Here is a 16,545-nt window from a genome sequence, read left to right on the forward strand (position 1 = left end):
TCAATCAACAAATCTGTCGGGACATTTCAAAATCTTTTCCTCACTTTGATTCACATCTTACGGGGTTACCACTCAAAGTGGAAGTCAAGAAATAATTCGGATCAAAGCGTTCGTTTTTGAATGCCGAAAATGTCACATAGACGACGCGCGGGCGGTACTTATGATATTTGATCCGCCAATATTTTATAATGAAAATGATCAGTAGCTATTTGCATGTGGAGATTAAGTGCATGTAAAAAGGGAACTCACATGATTGAGCACATGTGGTGCTACTGTTAAGTATGGATGAGAAGTGGTATGATGATGAAGCTTTTTTGCATACTTGCTAAAAGAGAGGAGATTGTTTTTGTGTGTGTTTGTGTGTGGGGGTCGTGTTATAATCTGGAAATTGGTGAGAAACGTCCTTCTAATAGTATACCCAAGAGCCATGAGGTACTGCAAATTCATTTACTTTCGTAGTGGCTTTAATTCTCGGTAAGAGGGAGAATGAGGTTCGCCGTTTTCGGTAATCATACAAGAGATACAGTATCATGAATTCGCAGTGGAGAGGTCACTGCGAAAACCACGAGAGTAAAAACACCGCAAAAGTTTAACGACTTACAGGATATTTAATCTCAAGCTGTTTTTGTCTAAATGAAATTGATCATCAAAATATGAGGCTGTCAATATTTTCAACGGTGCCAATCTCTTTAAAGCGGAGGCAAAAGCGAAATTGTATTTTGCCACGTCATCCTTATACATGTACAATTATAAATTAACATCTTCACTAACGGTGGAAATGTTATAGGTTTTGTCGAGAATTTTGCTGCTCGGAAATTTGATGTAACGTTTTCAATAAACCTGATTGTGTAGTGTGGAACTGGTGCGCACTGGTTATGGATGCAGTGGCGGTAAAGCAATGACGTCAGCCCTTATGTGCGCTTTTGTTTTGGGCAATTTGCCATGACAGAAAGTGGAGACTGGAAATATTAATTTTTGAAATTAAAGCTAATCTGTGTGATGTTGACGCGGCGGTCTGATGCAGGTTCAGAGCCATTCATGTAAGACTGATGCTTCGCGTACTGGAATAACCGACACGTCCCAACAACAAACTAAAAATGTAGCAATTAAACGACCCTGTAGTTCGAGAGAAATCTGTAAGACGGTCCAGACTTATGTCGCTTCTTTCTGAGCACAAGAGCTATCTACCACAGAGAAGCCCATTTCAGGCCGTAAACATACTGTGTTCTAACTTTAAAAGAGGAATTGTACTAGTCAAATTGGCTCATAACAGGACAGAAAATCTTTGATGTTCTAGGCAAATAAGCCCGATGTTTTGCTGCCAATACCAGATATTAAGGTAATTGTGCCCCCGTGCTTTGAGACCCCCACCTCCGCATCATTATCTTTTATGTGGGTTATTACGCAATTATGCTTCTGCCATTTCTCGACGTCAAATTTACCAGAAACCTTGGCATGTTCACGTGTTTGTTCACGATTTCCAACGTTAGCTTTTGTGTGAGGTCAAACACACAAAGAGATAGACCAACACCCAACCACATAACAAATTTCATGACAATCCATCCATAGCTTCTTGATTTATGCTGCATAAAAACAAGGGCTACAGAAAAATATCCGTCTTGGCAAATGTAGCAACAGTCCCCACAAGTCCAGACTGCTGAAATATATACAAGACAGGAAGAGATTTGATTTCCCTGTACGATCTAGCTCTTCAACATCACCCACTCCTTCAACAAAGACCATCATTTTTATACAACATCTTACGGTTTTGATGTTCTACTTTGCCGTGGTGAGACATTTCCGCTGAAATGTGATTGGGGAATATGCCTCCTCTCTGTAAGTACATGAAGGTCCCTAATTTCCATGTACCATGTACTGCCATGCATGCTAATTGAAAGGAAAGGCATTCCCACGACAGCTCCCTAAGCGAGGTCTCATCTGCGAATGGCACATGAAGAGAGATGATCAAACAGAACGTTTTTATACCTTGCAGGCTTGGAGTAGGGTCCTTATGAAACGCGCTTAACATGACTTTCCTTACTGCTGCACAAAAATGGTACCTTACTTCTCTTGGGGAGGTAAAAGGCGGTGGAAGGAAAGGGCTGGGCTCCGCCTTCAAATACCGCACCCTAGACACAGTGGATAACAACCCACTGCCCCCGCGGCCTCAAAAAGGCTATGGGAATAAGTTTACCTTTTTGAAACGCTCTTCACCTTCCAGAAAAGTCCCCTCTCTCTCTCTCTCCAATCGTGAGTGGGCGGCACATGTAGTGCCGGAGCTTGGAACGGCTATAGCTGATGAAACCAATTCGAGTACATACATAACATCTCACGTATTAGCCGCCCGATCGTAAAGGACACTTGATGGAAGGGCGGCATCAACATGCCTTATCACAAGTGCCATAAGCTTCTGTAATCCCGCAGACGTGAGAAAAGGATATCAGAGAGAAACCATGTGGCTTCAGTCTACTTTTAAGAAGATGTGTTGAGACTCCATAAGTGATTGGGTTCACTTCAGGCTAACTCTTTGGTTATTTAGTACGTGATCAACATGAGCTGCATATATACATTGCTATGAAAATAAGCCACAACATCAAAAACACTTAGACTGTCTAGATTTTAAAACTTGAGAGATCTAATGTTTGATAAGTATCCTTATGTTAAAAGGATGTTATTGATGAGATTTGCAATATTTTTGCCTAATAATCTACACGTATACTCCCAAAACGTTTATTTTTTTCTGGCTTCGGTATGTTGCGCAAGTATGAGACTCATACGGTCAAACCCGTCATTGATTATATTCTATCTTGGAAACTATTTACCGCCATCTTATCGAATTAAAGGGTAGTTGTGGTTCATGCATGATGAACGCTGAATATCCAACGTAGTCTCCTTCCAGGCGCAACCGTTAAATCTGTTACAGATAAACTACCGCAAATAAACTACATAAAAAAAGTAGGAGGACACACAACCAAGACGCACAAGGAAACGAGCCGAACCATACTTCCAATTCCCCAAGTAACATATTACACCACTTCTGCCTTACATGTTGTCACTATGGAATATTCACATAAGTGCGGACTCACACCAAGGCAAACCAACAAAGAAACAAACACACCAAATGATTATACTACTGTTCAACCGGAGGTAGCAATATTTGGTGAACATATGGTACTGTATTTTCGGCCTGTGTACAGAAACCGGCCGACTCATCGCTGTTGAATCAACATAATTACCCGAATGACGCACGCGGTCTGTTACAGACGTCTGCGGTAAAAACAGCTTCAGACGGAACCATGCGGCGTGGCTAATGGCGGTTTTAATATCATTTGCAACGAAAGGGTTGGGCGGCCCCGGTACTATCTTTGGGTGGTTTAGTATACATTTTCTTCCCAGCAATTTTACAAACAAAGACAAGGACGTCGTTGCTCTGCATACATCTGTTAAAACAGCTACATAAACCAAACTGAATCAGAATGAGCATACATAAACAAGTGGTTCGATGATGTCCCGATTAATATTTCTCGTATGTTTTGATAAATGGTACATTAAATGTGTGAATAAGGTTTTGACTAACATTACACTGATTATGTGACTAGCATATGGAAAACACAGGCAAACAGACAGGCCAAAAACATGATCTCTCCCATTGACACTATGGCTTGGACTATTATATCTGGTTATCATTATCATAAACGACTAGATCTACCACCTCTGAACTCTACTTCTAGCATGTCTGACCTTTGCGGTCTCTTCACACACACTTCCTGCTGCTCTACTGACAGCGTATTCGAATGACACCACAGACACACGACAATATAACAAAATAGGTGCACCGAAAACAAAATCCATAACTCCTGATAAGGCTTAATGGAAGTCACGGGGCCAAAGTCACTGGCACCCAGACTGTTACAAAGGTACAAGTAAATGTATCTGCTTCACTAAACTAAACTAAACTGTTATCTATATGTACGTGCATTTTCAATGAAATGGAAGGATTCGCTGAAAGACTTCGATCCACTGAAAACGTCTGACGTCGATCCATAACTTCGGTGGCCTGTGTATGTATTGATGGACATGGGATCTGGGACGAAGTGATTATTCGAAGAACAATCGCATCTCGCCCGTCATGACGGCTAAACCTGAGTCATTACAGAAAATCGATATAACGATGTATCCTTGGCGTTTGACTTTTATGTCGTGAGATGTTGCATGAACATAACAATTGTGGCCGTAAATAGTAGTCTGATTTAGTGTGACATTACAATTTATGTAACGTTAAGCTGTATGATCAGAGCACTTTGCTTGTGTAACACGATATTTGCGTTCGTTGCCCTTTTAACTTATGCGGAATAAATTCCGATTGACGTACGCTAGTTCCAGTAAAGCTTGACATTGAGTCGATACTCTGCTCAATTTTGCACACGACAGGGCTGTCAACCTCGCCAGGCAGACCGATCTTATAAGCATGGTTGGTCGCTGATTGCGGGAGATGGGTTCGCCTAATGCACTTGGCCGGGGGTCTGCCTAAACTGCAGAAAACTCTGGACTTCAGGTTTGATATTGCCTACCTGTTACTGCCAAATGTTAGTACATGATATACTCTGACAGGAAATAAATTGCACTTTCATGTTGAAATTCAAAATGCTATACCATTTCACATGTAGATACGGCAGGAATATTTGAATATAATGAATGAAACAGCAAAATGGCTAATTCGAATAGTTCGAATATAGGTGTGCTAATCATTAATAATAAAGAGGCAACGGCGCACCGTTAACTCTCGCCCGTTTAATGTCAATTACAGTATTTTTTAAAGAAAGAAGTATGGGGAATGCATCTGCACCTTAAGATTCTCGATCAAGTTGCAACGCGGCCGCCAGCAGTACATCACGTGTAATGTTACCTTACACGGCATTTGTCTGCTAAAAGCGCCACTTGCGCCGTGAAGGATAATCCCGCATCGATATCGCACTGGCAGCTTTGTAACAGCGCACAGAGAGAGTACCGCTGCCATCGTTCAGCCGCATACCTTACCGAGCCCCCCGCCCTTTATCACCGGCCTAAGCACGCTGAGCACGTCTCCTGTGCGTGGCGTCTTTTTACATCTAACAAGGATGAATTGCGGTGCTCATGTACAGCATCCGAAGGCCCCCTGGTAGCCAGATGTCTGCTCCGCCAAATTTTGGCTCCGTGGGGTGGTGTGCGTGCGTGAAGTCAGGGTTAGGGTTGGGGCTAGGGTTAGGTTAGGGTCATAGGCTTAGGGTTATAGAGTTAGGGTAGAGTTACGATTAGGGTTTGCTTCCACAGCTTGGCCCCGTCCACCCAAAATCCGCTCAGACTTCTGCTTGCAAATTACCGCACCGCACGACACTGTCCACTTGGAGGGTACGGCAAGATATGAAACGTGAATAGCGCTAATGGTGTACTTGAAGGTGTACTCACATGGCCACCCGGGTTTCAAGCGCGTCTTAACTGCGCTGCCCTACATCCTTCAAATGTTTCCGAGATCACAAGTTACAAGCGGGGTTTTCTGTACTCTTCCTGTATCGTAAAAGATGTCTGTGTTGTTTTCGTGCACACGGTAACGGTTCAAACAAATAGAGATGTTCTAGAACATTCAAAGACGTCACAAACATTTTATTATTACCCAGTTTATGCTCCAAGGCAACACTTTGTTGTCGGTCAGATCAGCTACACCCACAGATAAAGTGTCCTCCGTGACGGGCAAACTTACTCAGGAATTTCTGCTACATTTTGCGCAAGTCCGTGTCGTATCAATGATCATGTAAACGGTTGATAAGAGAAGAATTTGCATAAGCCGATTTGTTCGTGATTCCACTAGGATCGTAACAGTTTGTATGGAAAGTACGTTTTTCTCGGGTCTATCTGGTTGTAGGCAGGGGAGGAGATGTCGTCGTTGTTATTTTTATAAGGTTTTCCTTTGTACGATAGGGGGCCTCTGGCTGATGGGAAAAGGTGCATTCTGCCAGCAGTTCAGCCAAGGTATATAGGGGTACAGCGAAATGGCAAACCATGGTTTCAAAGGATCTGTTCCAGAACAACGGTTACACCTCCCGGTAGGGATCCAATTTAGAACACGCTGCACGGTAGTTTTAGTCACGAATTTGTATGCATAGGAGGTGCCCTTGGTGCTGGAGATGTCGTCGTTGTTATTTTCATTTTGGTTTTCCTTTAGACGATAGTGGACGTCTGGCTGATGGGAAAAAGTGCATTCTGTCAGCAATTTCCTTTATCCAGACAAGGTATACAGATAGGGTACAGCGAAATGGCAAACCATGGTTTCAAAGGGTCTGTTCCAGAACACGGTACCTCCCGGTAGGGATCCAATTTAGAACACACTGCACGGTAGTTTAAGTCACGAATTTGTATGCATGGGAGACGCCCTTGGTACTGAAACCGCAGTTGCTGCTAAAGCCTAGGAAAAATGTTGTGTTTCCGGTTCCCCTATCGACCCTAGCAAAACCCTGCCGACCCAAGCTTTTTATTTGGTCGACCGCTGGTATGGGACTTACAATTTTCAATCTGAGTGAGGAAATTAAGAGCATAATTCCAAGTAATCTTGTATATTTTCTTACAGACTTCCTTTTCAAAGTCTCAATCCGTTAATAGCTTTAGGCTTTCAACAATTTATGTAAGAATGTGTAGTAAACATTGTACTTCTTTGTTCGGTTTATTTTATTACATCATGTATAATGTTTATCTGTATAAATGCGACATGATATTAGAGATACCAGCGTCCTGATGCCCTATTTTATGTTCTAAACTGTATTTCTTGTATCTCTTTGGCCGAAATCTGAAAATAGGAGTCCCTACCTACCGACCTTATCTTTTCAGGGCCTTAATCGGAAATATAGCATGAATTTTCTGAGACCAAAGGGAAGAGATTGAACGTTTGTCCCAGGATGTTGTGATAAACATGTATGTGCACGAGGCTTCTAGATCTGGAAGAGGTGGATCTGTAGAGTGCTCTCTGTCCAATTGCTGTAATCTGTTTGGCGGTCATGTGCGTTTCTGGATAAAGAAGTGCTTGTTCCAGCCGCAAATAATATCAAATATTTTTCTTAGATTGCTTAATATTGTCGATTTTTGTACATCGTGAGCTGAACGATTTATAATTAAAAGGAGATATCATCTCGTGGTGATGTAGTCATTCAAATCATATCTAGATTAACAGGCCGTCAAAGCATCACACGGGGCAGTTCCCTATCAAGGTTATTTAGAGCAACTATTTTCTGCTTGACCCGTTGTTGTGTTTAATGTGCAGAAGGGAGCACGGAGGCGTACATCCCGCCTGCCACATACAACCCCACAAGATGAATGCGCCCCAATCAATGTAATATTCGGTACGATCCATGGAACGTGAACACATTTTACAGTACCAAGAAATTGAGTAAGGTTTTTAAACCTTTACCACACTGAAGTAGCCGTTAGGCACCGCATTTCGTATTGGTTACAGAGTTAGACAGCAGGGAGTAGGTTCCAGCGCGCTCTCTTTTCCCAACCAGTCGCGGCACTGAATCTCCTGCTCAGCATTCCAGACACTAGCTGTACCCGCCTAGAAAAGCACAACTGGACTGAGACCACCACTAATGGCCACGGCCGGTCATTAGTTACATCTAGGAAGGCTATTGAGATGTATGTGTCCATCGTTGTTACATTGTGTGCGATTTAATGGAGCAGATTCATAAGAGGACTAGTAGGCTAGCTCGGTAAGTAATGAATATAGGCTTAATGACCCGCCCTGAGCTGTGTACGTCGTCATGAAACATAGCAGGTTCCTGTAATCACCGAATAAACTGCCGAGTAAGCGAAGCATACGTCAAGTCATAGGTCAAGTTGAAAGTAACATGCCCACTTCTAGAATATCCAGATCTTTTCAAAACGATCTAATACACCAGAAAGTTCCTTAGAATTAAAAATAAAACACTCCTTCGTGTAATGGTAACGTGATCCAATGGAACCCTTGCAAACAGTGTTCAATATGGATTAATAATAACCAGTGGTTATGGCAAAATGGAGCCTTCCCGTTGGTCATTGATCAGGCGCTACGCCATTTAAGAAGCGTAACATCTGACAAGTTTATAGATGATCCTAGCTGCCGGACTTACTTCAGAAGGTCTTTTTGAAGAAGACTCCCCAACACCCCAGTAATCTTCTTCACAACTGATGAAAAATAACGTTTTGCACCGTTTTGACCCTCTTGCCCTCGATACGTCGGTATGTAACCATCTGCAATCAATTTTCATTACTAGTATACTGTGGTGAAATGAACCACAGAGATTATGCAGAAATAAGCGACAAGTTTTGAAATCAGAGAAATTCATTCATTTTGCTACTCCTTTCTGTATTTGATTGAGAAAACGCCAAAGAATATGTTGATATTTCGTAAAGGATATTCCTCTCTGTGTACCCTGTGAAGAGATCGGCAGACAAGCTGTCATGTCGCTAATCATATTCATTCTGCCCTAGGACTATTACAAGCCGTTCCAGGGGAGAAGATGTCGACCTCTGGGTCATTAAGGTCAAAGGGTAAATCTTAACTCATCGGTATCTCTACTGCTTTTTAATCAGAACTCCTTTGTTTATCATGTACGACATGTACTGAAATTATTGATGGCAAAATCCAACCCAATCCATAACACGTCTTAAGTCACATTGACTTCTCGGGCATACTTTGTCCTTGGAATGCATCATTACCTTTGTCGCAAGGACTGCAGATAAAATGAATACTAGTAGGTATCTTATTTTATATATTTTATAGTTTATTCACAGTCTTCTTTAGACACATATGTAGCCATATACATGGGTAGGGCAATAGAACTTTGCAAACCCCAGACCCCGGGGAAGACCCCCCAAGCGCTGGAAAGACTAGATTGTAACAGACACATGGCTAAATGTAAATCCTTTAGAAGCAATGACTCAGAACCGCGCAACACTGAGAAACCATTCGGAGAGGAGCAAGGGGCCAGTCCCTGGTCTGGGCACGTACTGATGAGCAGTAGGCAGGCAGGCAAAATAATGAAAATGTGTTTCTCCGGTTTTCATTAAATTGATTCATTTCCTCGTAGGCATCATGACAAAGCACTGATATTACTTTTGTTTAGAAGAGTGTGGCAGTGTTTTGTAATATAGGCGCTAGGCGGAGGGTGTGCAGATCAGATGCTATACAGAGTCAATTACTGCCAGACGAGTTGAGAATAGATAAAGACACAACTTTACGCATATGAAGAGTCCAAATGGTTAAACCCTGCTGCTTCACCATTGCACAACGCTGGACGGTTTTGTCAATTCGTTACCGTAATGCAACTTGATTTTACACAGCACCAAATAAGTCCTGATCAGGCGGAGATGTCGCCAGTAACATCCCCGTCACAGTCAGCCAATCAAGGATATCATAAGCTTGTCTTGCTGAGCAGACGCCATTCTGTCCCAGAGGAATGTAAATTGAACAGGAAGATTGGAGAAGAAAGGATAACCGAACTTTATCTGAATTACTTGAGTTAAAAGTGATTAATGATATATGATGAATACAATTGTAATTGATATGTTTACACAAAAAAAGCTGATTTCCCCGGTATATATGGTAATATTAAAGGCAGACTTAATAACCCTTCTGTAGTCAGCAAGGTGTTTTGTACTTCATCTGTGGTATCCTTTTTAGGAAGACGGGCGGAGGTTTTCATGTTCGCAAGATATTAAATATATTTTACGCCGTTCAGTGAATTTAAGGTCAATGTAAATTACGGAAAACCTGAGGCTGAGAGACTGTAGCCAGGGATGTAGGCCCCATCGTGAATTACCTCCAACCCAGTGGGCCCCTTTCCCGTGATTCCTCATTCCGCGGGGCTTCTGGGATTATGGTAAGGGACCACAGGTGGCGGAGAGGACCGGGAATATGCATAATGATTACTCCTAATGAGGGATCTGTGCTTAAGGGGATGAAGTCATTTTTCGTTACTTCCGCGAATCGCAGTAACTGGGGTATATATATATACACCACGCTCTTGCCATCCGTATTTGATATCGATGATACACAACTGGTGATAGAAAGGAAATTGGTTTGTCCGGTTCGGAGGAATTACGGCCGGATAGATAAGAAGGAAATACGCATTGTCGGTCTAATCTACCTCAATTTTCATGGAAGGTTCCCGACCACTACCAAAAATACAACATTCCTATGCAATAAATCCATGAAATTTTAAATTGATTACATCAAAATATCCAAAATGTTTTGTTCACGTTATGATCTGAATTATCTAGAAGAGGGTTTACTCAATACCCTATTTGATAGGTTAATAGGCACATAAAAAAACAATGCTAAACACTCTTAGAATATTTTTTGTTTTTGTGCATTTCTGTAACACAATGCTAAACACTGTTAGAATATTTTTTGTTTTTGTGCATTTCCGTACTTCTCCAATTTGTCTTCAACAATGTGACTACACGTTTGGTCGTGGTAAATTGCTGACATTAATCTCTGGCCTAGCAGTGGTAGCGGTCGGTCTTTGTAAAACTGCACGTTATCAGTGGGTCTTACTTTCCCAACCCCGCCCTTGGTAAAGGTCGACTTCTCTTAAACTGATTCACCGCATGAATGAATAATCACCACACCGAGGTTGGGCCAACATTCCGTCGTCTCTTGTGTCAAGTGAATCTCCAAATATCGTAAATACAATGAAAAAAAAGCTTTAGTAATGTCTAAATCAGATACAGAGCTGACTGGATGTCAATCAGGCCAGAAACAAGATTTGACTACGCGATTCTAATTAGATTTCCCTGCAATAGTTCATAAGAGTTATGCGTACACTGCAATCGACATGTTAGTTATTTAACGAGAGTAATGAAATTTTCTCTGTGTTTCAAATGTAGAAACATTAAACTGCATTCATCAACTTTCATCTCTGTTGTAACACACTGAATCACTTCAGCTGCAATCAATCATACGATGAAAATGGTTACTGCATATTGATTAGTCAGCTGAATAATTCTTTTAAATCATGGCGGAATCGTGCTGAGCAAATGCCTTTAGTATTGACACATAATAAAGGGAGCTCTGGAACGTTCCACCAACTGATGTAAAGACCACATCCAATGTCAGTTCACTGACAGAATGATCGATTTCTTGAAAATCAAATTGTTCTAAATTTTGATGCTGTATTTTGTGTGAATTTTCGCCCTTTTCCGATATGTGTTTGCATATCTGTGTCTGTAAATGACAGTAATTTTGTTTCTAAGCCTTGGGGAATTATCCCCACACAGATGTTACCTAAAAAGTATCACAATAAACCTAGACTCAAAGAGGCTGCAACAGACAGTCTTCCCGGGAAGTAGATTGAGTTTGTAATGGTTAGAATAAGCATTCGTGCAATTTAGCCTTTCTGCGTCATACATAATTCATTCCCATCTTATCACGGGCTCCATATTGTGACCTGTTCACTCACGGAAAGGTGGGACGTTCCCCGCAGTCAAACTGATGCACACATCGTAATCTTGCCTGAGAGCTTCCATATACAAGGTACAAGCGCAAAATTGGTTGGGGAATGAGTTTGGAAGTTGAAAAGCATCACATGACCGTCTCACCGTCAGCGCTGGCATTACGGCGTGATATTGCAGCGCTGCCGGCGGTCATGAGTGTGACGTCTGTGAAAACGCCCGCTGGAAAAATCGAAAGGTTAGCGATCACTTCGGACGTAGTCGTACGCCGTGCGCGCAGTTATGGAAAAACTGTTCAATCACGGCCGTCTAATAAACCATGCTGTACGCGTCGCCAAGCCTCCTTCTTCCTTTTGTCGACTTATTCCTTCGTTTTCATATACCACCGAGAGACGAAAGTCTGTTTTCGTGGCTCTCAATGGCGGGAGATGGGAGCGCCGATGAGGTGGAGGAGGGATAATTGAGCTCGGTGACGTGATAGGAATATCGTCGGCAAACATCCCATCTGATGCGCAGTTTCATTTGGAATTTTTTTTAACGGGAATGAACAGAGTAGAACAAACAAAAAACAAACGAACAAACAAACAAACAAACAAACAAACAAACAAGCAGGTAGAGAAATACAGTGTCAATGAGTTAGCTACACACCCATTGTCGTAAATAGCATTGCATGGATAACATTACCGTGTTGAGCTAGTTGACTATTCAATGCTCTGCATCGTTAGTTTGCTTGTATTTTGCGGGTTGCTTAAACTGAAATAAGAGTAGAAAATATGTGAGTAGTACAAGAACCCACCTTGGCTAAGCTTGTGCGAGTCACTCTTTTGAGGGAAAAAAGGCTCAGTCCCTTGCGTCTGGAGAACTGATACGGAGATGAAACGGTCCTATGGCCAGCGCCGGTCCTAGCTGCTAGCTTCTATGGGAGGGTTAGGCAGTTTAAAGATCCCCTCCTCGGTTATCCCTTTAACACAACCATATCTTGCACGGTTGAGTGGGGAATGTCGTTGACGGAGGGAATGGTGGAGGCCGCACTTGTAGTAGAAGGAGAGTGATGATGATTTTTCCAGAGGGGTGCAGCGGAAATCAGAAGGCTACGTCCGCCATTCCAATCAGAATCCGCAGTAGGGAGATTGAATGGCAGCAATGACGTCACTAGCAACAGTGGGGCTCGTGACCCCGATTTGTCCTTGGTTTCAAAACCGCTTATACGCATGCCCAGAACGCCCACTGCTCATGATAATCAGGTATTATTCCATTCATTTCATTTCTTTTCTTTCCCAGAATACTCTAAAATTTTCAAATCGGAACTGCAGTATCCAGCCTAAACCAGCTTGTTCCAGACAACCTGTTAAAACCTCCCCTGAGTAGACGCGCTATCGTACCCTGTAGTAAGATGTCGTCTTTCACGTCAAACGCACCCTTGATATCCTGGAAACCGCCATCTAGAGGCCCATTATGGGAGATCACATAAGCGCGCGCTACAGAAAATAGAACCTGATTCATGCAGATATAACCACAAATCAAAGGGTTTGATATAGTGGTGCGTTCTATTTGATATCTTTACACTCTCTACCAGATTTAGTTAAAACTGATCCAGTAATATACATCATTATACATATGTAGTTTGATATATTGATACCTGTACGTGCGAGTACATTTCGTTATACGAAGCCGTGACAAGTGAATCGACGGTAGTTGTTTCACAGTGGATACGTGCTTCCAGTAACGTCGCCAAAAGATTAGTCCTCGTGTAGTTACCATCACGAGATTGAGAGTCCATTTCCTGTTTGGCGCCTGGCAAACATAGATTACCATACCACTTAGGATACAGTCTATTTTGTGGAATTAGAATTCATTGGCCACAAAACCATTGTTTATATGAGATTGTGGACACCGATGAATATTATATAGCAGCTGTGGTCGAGCTAATGGAAATATCTTAAACTGTAAATACGTGCGAATGATTCAGTCAATCACTAAAGCAAATGTAAGAATAAAGCCACAGGCTGGTTCAAATGCCAATATCTATGCTGAACACAACACGTCACGTCCATATATTAAGCAAACCAGGGATGCATACAAACGGGGCACCTGAAAACAATCTCAGTTTGAAGTGACCTCTATTGATCACGCTCCACCAATCACGGGCAATCATTCAATATGCCAACACTCTGACAGAGTTATATATTGTTGGAAATCCATTTGTATTTCAAACCTATCAAAATCTAAATTGTCCTACTAAAATCGTACATTTGTGGTGTGCTTTTGATCAATGTTTCGCTGCTTGCATTGGTCTAAATGTTTCTAGTGGTATTTGTACCGAATCAATATCATATTAGAATGTCATCAAAATCACGCTGCATAATCTGTAATTGTAAGTACAACCTGTATGTTTAGATATACATTTCAATTATATCTTTTTACGATAGAATATGTTATGAATATTTATTGCATCGGACGTCCCAGCGCGCAGATGGCTGCATGATGCGATCGATGGTGAATAGAAAATCCGATGGCGTCATCCGCCCCCTGCGTGCTTGGAATGGCGAAGTCACAGAAATTCAATGGCCGCTGGAATTCCTTTTCGCAGATAAAAAGAAAACGGGCGTCCTTTTGGCTGCCTGGCTGTAGGTATAGGCAAAGGTACATTTTCTGTGAAAATCTGAGATGATTTAAAAATGAATTGACAAAAATATGAATGTACTCCTGGCGGGACTTGAACCCGCAATCTTCGGTTCACACCGTACAGGTGCACACAACATGGTTACCGGCGTAGGAGACCGACGCCTTCTCCATTAGGCCACAGGAGCACCCGTTTTCTCCGTGTTGGACAGACAGTACTTGGATGCTGCTTCCCTTGCTGAGACTTCGGATAATTCCTCTTTATATTTCGAAGAAATCAGAAAATGTGTCGTTTTATGAACAAAGAATCAGTAGAGGAGACATGTTTGTAAATGGTGAGAAGATGCTGAATCGACAGCGTCGACGTTAATCGGTTCAGCCCTTTTAGGGAGATGAGACGCATACGAAATACATCATGTAACCACGTGATGTGAGCTAACTGTCAAGGGATCCTCATTATATTTCTATGGCAGCGGAGGGCGTCAGGTGGACACAAAACACTGGCGAACAAGCGCTAGTTGTGTCATTGCTAGATTAAATCTGAGAGAGATATGATTGTACCTTCCCCACTTGCTGGAAAAGCTGGAAAATGTCTATGATGGTATTGATATATAGTGAGTGGCAATGACATAGTTCGTATCGCATATGTGGATATAAACATGCCGATCATTTATTAGGCAGATAGGCTTATGCAATGACATCAATGGGAAACACAATGTCCCAAGCCATGGATCTCTTTCATTGGGAAGCTGAATATATTGTTAATTAATAGGAAATCACAATGTTGAGGTTCCCTACGGGACAGATAAACGAAATCAGAGGCCAATTCTAGTTGGTATGTTAGTTTTTAGTCGTCAGGGGGCCGCCAAATGTATCCATCTTTAAAACTGATTGCCCTTGTAGCTGAAGTACAGCTCATCCCATGGTACTTTCCTTGGTGCTGAACTACAGCTCATCATGTGGTACTGTCCTTGGTGCTGAACTATAGCTCACTCCGTGGCACTGTCCTTGAGACTAAACTACAGCTCACCCTGTGGCACTGTCCTTGGTGCTGAACTACAGCTCATCATGTGGTACTGTCCTTGGTGCTGAACTACAGCTCATCATGTGGTTCTGTCATTGGTGCTGAACTACAGCTCACTTCGTGGCACTGTCCTTGAGACTAAACTACAGCTCACCCTGTGGCACTGTCCTTGGTGCTGAACTACAGGTCAAACTGTGATACTGTCCTTGAGACTGACCTACAGCTCACCCTGTGGCACTGTCCTTGGTTCTAAGCTACATCTCACCCTATGGTACGTACTGTCCTTGTAGCTGAACTACAGCTCACCCCGTGGTACTGTCCTTGGTGCTGAGCTACAGCTCATCCCGTGGTGCTGTCCCTGGTGCTAAACTACAGCTCACTTCGTGGTACTGTCCTTGTACCTGAACTACAGCTCACCCTGTGGCGCAGTCCTTGGTTATGAGCTACAGCTCATCCCGTGGTACTGTCCTTGGTGCTGAACTACAGCTCATCATATGGCACTGTCCTTGGTGCTGAGCTACAACTCACCCTATGGTACTGTCCCTGGTGCTGAACTCCATCTCACTCCGTGGCGCTGTCCTTGTCGCTGAACTATAGCTTATCCCGTGGTACTGTTCCCGGAGCTGAACTACAGCTCACTCTATGGTACTGTCCCTGGTGCTAAACTACAGCTCACTCCATGGTACTGTCCTTGGTGCTGAACTACAGGTTATCCCGTGGTGCTGTCCCTGGTACTGAACTGCAGCGCACCCCTTGGTACTGTCCTTGGTGCTGAACTACAGCTCACCCCGTGGTACTGTTCTTGGCTCTGAGCTACAGCCCAGCCTATGGTACTGTCCTTGGTGCTGAACTACAGCTCATCACGTGGTACTATCCTTGGTGCTGACCTACAGCTCACTTCGTGGTACTGTCCTTGTGCCTGAACTACAGCTCACCCTATGGCACTGTCTTTGGTGCTGAACTACAGCTCAAACGGTGGTATTGTCATTGGTGCTGAACTAAAGCTTACACCGTGGTACTGTCCTTGGTGCTGAGCTACAGCTCACCCTATGGTACTGTCCTTGGTGTTGAACTACAGCTCACCCTGTGGTACTGCGCTTCTGGCTGAGCTACAGCTCAAACGGTGGTATTGTCATTGGTGCTGAACTAAAGCTTACACCGTGGTACTGTCCTTGGTGCTGAACTACAGCTCACCCCGTGGTACTGTCCTTGGTGCTGAACTACATCTCACCCCATGGTACTGTCCGTGGTGCTGAACTACAGCTCACTCCATGGTACTGTTCTTGGTGCTGAACTACAACTCATTCTAATCAGGATAGTGATCACATGTAAACGTTTGCCTGAATATGGTTTTCTGCGTTTTCTTATTACAGTTGTGCTCATTTGTCAAGTGTAAGTGTAAATCTGAACATATACTACCACGATACCCAACTTTTATAGGG

General features: G+C 42.9%; 1 protein-coding gene and 1 non-coding gene across 2 annotated transcripts in view; both read right to left on the reverse strand.

The window, feature by feature from the left end:
* The window catches only part of LOC136438941 (synaptotagmin-1-like), a 29,454-nt gene extending 16,844 nt beyond the window's left edge, over positions 1-12,610 (reverse strand). The window contains exon 1 of the mRNA XM_066433978.1: positions 12,254-12,610. The gene's annotated coding sequence lies outside the window, so the exon portion shown is untranslated. The remainder of the gene's footprint in view (positions 1-12,253) is intronic.
* A 1,548-nt stretch (positions 12,611-14,158) lies between these two features.
* Positions 14,159-14,267, reverse strand: Trnar-ccu (transfer RNA arginine (anticodon CCU)). Its single transcript has 2 exons — positions 14,231-14,267; positions 14,159-14,194 (listed from the first exon to the last, which is right to left on the reverse strand). It is a non-coding gene; the product is annotated as a tRNA-Arg (tRNA).
* Positions 14,268-16,545: the final 2,278 nt, after the last annotated feature.

Source organism: Branchiostoma lanceolatum, chromosome 7, assembly GCF_035083965.1.
Source record: "Branchiostoma lanceolatum isolate klBraLanc5 chromosome 7, klBraLanc5.hap2, whole genome shotgun sequence".
NCBI classification, from domain to species: domain Eukaryota; kingdom Metazoa; phylum Chordata; class Leptocardii; order Amphioxiformes; family Branchiostomatidae; genus Branchiostoma; species Branchiostoma lanceolatum.